General features: G+C 46.7%; 2 long non-coding RNA genes across 3 annotated transcripts; both read right to left on the reverse strand.

Annotated features, from left to right (window-relative positions):
- Nucleotides 1-1,188: 1,188 nt before the first annotated feature.
- LOC139025264 (uncharacterized) lies at nt 1,189-1,555 on the reverse strand. 2 transcript variants are annotated; one of them, XR_011476777.1, is made up of 3 exons: nt 1,501-1,555; nt 1,324-1,381; nt 1,189-1,257 (listed from the first exon to the last, which is right to left on the reverse strand). It is a non-coding gene; the product is annotated as an uncharacterized lncRNA (long non-coding RNA). The 2 variants fall into 2 exon arrangements; XR_011476776.1 differs by having other exon boundaries at nt 1,189-1,270.
- A 1,761-nt stretch (nt 1,556-3,316) lies between these two features.
- Nucleotides 3,317-5,229, reverse strand: LOC112073969 (uncharacterized). Its single transcript, XR_002894652.2, has 3 exons — nt 5,145-5,229; nt 4,830-5,007; nt 3,317-3,518 (listed from the first exon to the last, which is right to left on the reverse strand). It is a non-coding gene; the product is annotated as an uncharacterized lncRNA (long non-coding RNA).
- Between the last annotated feature and the right edge of the window lie 316 nt (nt 5,230-5,545).

Consider the following 5,545-nt stretch of genomic DNA (forward strand, 5'->3'; position numbering starts at 1 on the left):
TCTGAGTCCACGTGGTGCATGTTGAGTGGAGACGACGACTGTATTTAAAACGACTGAAGAGACGAAACCAGAGGTCCAGCCCGAAAAGAAGGAGAGGAAGGGGGCAGAAAAGCCAACATCACACAGAGGATCAACCATTGTCCAGAGGAACTCACCACATGAGTGGTAATACATGTTGCCATGATGGCACGACGGAAACATGGTCAGAGGACAACATGTCCAGAGGAACTTGCACCACAGAGGACACCATGTCGGCACAGTAGGACACATGTCCAGACGAACTGCACCACAAGGCAACATGATCCAGAGGACAACGCATGTCCAGAGAGCGTGCACCACAGCAGGACAACATGTCCAAAGACACAAACATGTCACACCGAGGACACACATGTCCACAGAGGACAACATGTCCAGAAGGAACTGCACCACAGAGGACAACATGTCCAGAGGACAACATGTCCAGAGACAACATGTCCAGAGGGAACTGCACCACAGAGGACAAACATGTCCAGAGGAACTGCACCACAGAGGACAACATTCACGAGGACAAACATGTCCGAGGAGCTGGCACCACAGAGACAACATGTCCAGAGGACAATGCCAGAGTGAGCTGCACCACAGAGGACAACATGGTCACGAGGACAACACATGTCCAGAGGACAACATGACCATAGGAGCTGCTTTTCTGCCACCTTTTTGTGCATTCTCTATTTATAGACTGTAGCCATTCTTTTATTATTGAAACCAGGAAGTTTACGTTGTTTCAATCACCATTTTTTGTTGGTGTGATTTTTGATTCCGCGTCCTACCCACTAAGCAATTAATGGTATATTAACACCTCCCTACTGAGCGCCCTAAAGCTACTGAGGAGGAAGAGGTAGATGTGGGAAAGGGTCTGGTCTCACTTGTAACCTTTCAGTTTGACCCTTGAACTTTGACATATGATGTTGTGTAGATTTGGAAAGCACTTCAGGGTGATCAATTAGATCCTAACATTCACACAGCGATTGGCTTGCACATTCAAACCTGCCACAATGATCGTTTATTTTACGGTGATATGCCCTATCGTATAGAAGGTTCAACACCTGTGAGGATGTCACCTTACCGTAGGTCAATATCCATTAGCAGCCCCTTCAAGCAAGCCTTCCCAAACCCAACACTAGGGAGCCGTCATATTTATTCCTTTGATTGGTTTTATTCTCTTGTTTGTATTTCTGTTGTTTTTCAGTGTTGCTGTCTCATTCTGGCTGCACCTTCCTACCTCTGACCCCTATCCTCTGATTCCTAACTCTGACCCCTATCCTCTTGACTCCTAACATTGACCTATCCTCTGATTCCTAACATCTGACCCCTATCCTCTGATTCCTAACCTCTGACCTCCCTATCCTCTGATTCCTAACATCTGACCCTATCCTCTCGATTTCCTACCTCTGACCCCTAACCTCTGACTCCTAACATCTGACCCCTAACCTTCTGATTCCAGTAACTCTGACCCCTAACCTCTCCTGATTCCTAACCTCTGACCCCTAATCCTCTGACTCCTAACATCTGACCCTCTATCCCTGGCCTGATACCTCCTTAGAGGAGGGCAGCCTCGAAGATGGAGAGATCTGGAAGGGGGAGGAAAGACACAAAGATGGAGAGAGGGAGACAGAAAGAGAGGGAAAGTTAGGGGTTAGAGGACAATGTCAATCATCTTTCACAGATTCTGCATACCCGAGACTTATTCATAACCATTGAAAACACAGTCTCCATATGATTGTTCTCCAGGCCGACAGGCAGGAAGTGAGCCAGGCGACGTACCTTTAGGACTCAGTCCAAACCAAGATACCAGAGCTGTTATTCTCAGAGGACTGGAGTAGTTCTAATCACACTGTTRTCTACAGTAAACAACTTCTGCTAGACTCCAGGAAGGATATGACCACTCCTAAACCAATCACACAACTAGACATAACAGCCAAACAGACACATTAATGGACGCCATGTTTCATCATGGACCCAAATACACTACATGACCAAAAGTATGTGGACACCTGCTCAACGAACATCTCATTCCAAAATCATGGGCATTAATATGAAGTTGGTCCCCCCTTTGCTGCAATAACAGCCTCCACTCTTCTGGGAAGGTTTTCCACTAGATGCTAGAACATTGCTGCGGGGACTTGCTTCCATTCAGCCACAAGAGCATTAGTGAGGTTGGGCACTGATGTTGGGCGATTAGGCCTGGCTCACAGTCGGCGTTACAATTCATCCCAAAGGTGTTCGATGGGGTTGAGGTCAGGGCTCTGTGCAGGCCCATAAGTTCTTTCACACCGATCTCAACAAGCCATTTCCTTATGSACCTCGCTTTGTGCACAGGGGGTTTTGTCATGCTGTAGCTACAAAGTTGGAAGCACAGAATCAACTAGAATGTCATTGTATGCTGTAGCATTAAGATTCCCCTTCACTGGAACTAAGGAGCCTAGCCCGAACCATGAAAAACAGCCCCAGACCATATTCCGCCTCCACCAAACTTTACAGTTGGCACAATGCATTGGGGCAGTTAGCGTTCTTATGGCATCCGCCAAACCAGATTTGTCCGTCGCATTGCCAGATGGTGATTCATCAATCCAGAGAACGCGTTTCCACTGCTTCAGAGTCCGATGGCGACGAGCTTTAAAACCACTCCAATGCTTGTCATTGCACATGGGAACCTTAGGCTTGTGTGCGGCTGCTCGGCCACGGAAACCCATTTCGTGAACCTCCCAACGAACAATTCTTGTGCTGACGTTGCTCCAGAGTTTGGAACTCCGTAGTGAGTGTTGCAACTGAGGACAGACGATTTTTACGCGCTTCAGCACTCGGTAGTCCCGTTTCGTGAGCTTGTGTGGCCGACCACTTTGTGGATGAGCCGTTGTTACGCCTAGATATTTCCACTTCACAATAACAGCTCTTACAGTTGACCGGGGCAGCTCTAGTAGGGCAGAAATTTGACAAATTACTTGTTGGAAAGGTGGCATCCTATGACTGTGCCACGTTGAAAGTCACTGAGCTCTTCAGTAAGGCCATTCTGCTGCCAATGTTTGTCTATGGAGGTTGCATGGCTTTGTGCTCGATTTTATACACCAGTCAGCAACGGGTCTGGCTGAAATAGCCGAATCCACTAATTTGAAGGGTGTTCCACATACTTATGTAAATATAGTGTATGTACAAAACCCTTGCATGAGTAGGTGTGCCCAAACTTTTGACTGGTACTGTAGCTGTGTGTATCGTGTGTGCATGTGTGTGTGTGTTGTTTCTGCTCTCATAGTGGTGCGTGTGTTTACCAGTGGTGTGTGCTCCGTTCTCTGCCGCTCTCCGTCAGGTCCTCCACCAGTACAGAAGGGAAGACTCCCACTCGCCCGTTTTAAACTCTCCCTCCCAGAAGCCATCGTCAGTTTGAGTGTCTCTGTTGAGCAGACGGATGACAGCCCCCTCTGGAAAGGACAGCTCCTCATCCGCCTGGCCCGCGTAGTCATACAGCGCCCTCACAAAACTCACTGGGGAGAGGACAGCGGGGGAGTAAGGGGGAGGGAGAGGAGAGAGAAGGAGGGGGGGTGAAAAGAGGATTATCACTTAATTCTGGAACAATCAATGAGGCTTGAACCTATTGAAGTGAGTTAACACACACTGGGTTCAGACATTTACTATTGAAGTGATTAACACACACTGGGTTCAGACGTTACTATTGAAGTGATTTAACACACACTGGGGTTCAGACGTTTACTAGAAGTGATTAAACACACACTGGGTTCAGACGTTTACTATTGAAGTGAGTTAACACACACTGGGTTAGACTTATTAGTATGAAGTGAGTTACCACACTGGGTTCAGACGTTTACTATTGAAGTGAGTAACACACCTGGTTCAGACGTTTACTATTGAAGTGATTTAACACACACTGGGTTCAGACGTTACTATTGAAGTGATGTTAACACACACTGGGTTCACGTTTACTATTGAAGTGATTACACACACTGGGGTTCAGACGTTTACTATTGAAGTGAGTTAACACACACTGGGTTCAGACGTTTACTATTGAAGTGAGTTAACACACACTGGGTTCAGACGTTTACTATTGAAGTGAGTTAACACACACTGGGTTCAGACGTTTACTATTGAAGTGATTTAACACACACTGGGTTCAGACGTTTACTATATGAATGATTAACACACACTGGGGTTCAGACGTTTACTATTGAAGTGAGTTAACACACACGGGTTCAGACGTTTACTATTGAAGTGAGTTAACACACACTGGGGTTCAGACGTTTACTATTGAAGTGAGTTAACCACACACTTGGGTTCAGACGTTTACTATTGAAGTGATTTACACACACTGGGGTTCAGACGTTTCTATTGAAGTGATTTAACACACACTGGTTCAGACGTTTACTATTGAAGTGAGTTAACACACACTGGGTTCAGACGTTTACTATTGAAGTGATTTAACACACACTGGTTCCAGACGTTTACTATTGAAGTGATTTAACACACACTGGGTTCAAGACGTTTACTATTGAAGTGATTTAACCACACCTGGTTCAGACGTTGTTTCCATCAATGTCTTCATGACAACAAAGTTGAAAATGGTTCTATAGTCTGAGAGTGTTTGTATTTGCCTAGTGTGTACATGTTTGTGTGTAGTGGTGTAAATGTGTGTGTACATGTGTGTTTAGTGGTGTACATGGTGGTGTAGGGTGTACTGTGTGGTAGTGTTGTGTTACATGTGTGTGTAGTGGTGTGTACATGTGTGTGTAGTGGTGTGTACATGTGTGTTAATGGGTACATGGTTGTGTGTGCGTTCTTACAGCTGGCGTCTCCGTTGATGCTGCCTGTGTGTATCTCTGGCTCAGTGGAGTTGGGAGGAGGTGTGTGAGCGAGCGTCCAGAGGAGCGAGAGACTGGAGCATGCTCAGTAGGCTGTTAGAGGTGGGGACTGAAGATACTTCTCTGGGACGTAGCCAATCAGCCCCCTCTTATTCCTCGCCTGAAACAACCGATTACACAACGGATGTTAAGACCGTTAACAATTACAGAGCTCTGTGTTTTAGACAACCCTGGTCAGCAATGGAAGAGACTATATTAGACAGTGCTGTTTGGTTACTGTCTGATCGTTGTTGTTACCTTGACCCAGTCCTCCATGTCTCCATCCTCTATCACCTCCAACATCTCATGCTCCTCTATACTCAACTCATCTGCTGAGACGCCTAGAGACACAGAGAGAGACAGACAGAAGGGAGAGCGAGAGAGAGAGACAGACAGACAGAGAGGAGAGCGAGAGAGAGAAAGACAGAGAACAGACAGACAGAGACAGACGAACTGGAGAGCGAGACAGACAGACAGAGACAGAGCGACGCGAGTGAAAGACAGAGAGAGACAGACAGAGCGAGAGAGCGAGACAGACAGACAGAGACAGAGCGAGACGAGTGAAAGACAGAGAGACAGAACAGAGAGACAGACAGAGCGAGAGAGGAGAAAGACAGGAGACAGACAGAGAGTAGAGCGGACGGAGAGAGCAGGACAAC

This window comes from Salvelinus sp. IW2-2015, unplaced genomic scaffold (assembly GCF_002910315.2).
Source record: "Salvelinus sp. IW2-2015 unplaced genomic scaffold, ASM291031v2 Un_scaffold2439, whole genome shotgun sequence".
NCBI lineage: Eukaryota > Metazoa > Chordata > Actinopteri > Salmoniformes > Salmonidae > Salvelinus > Salvelinus sp. IW2-2015.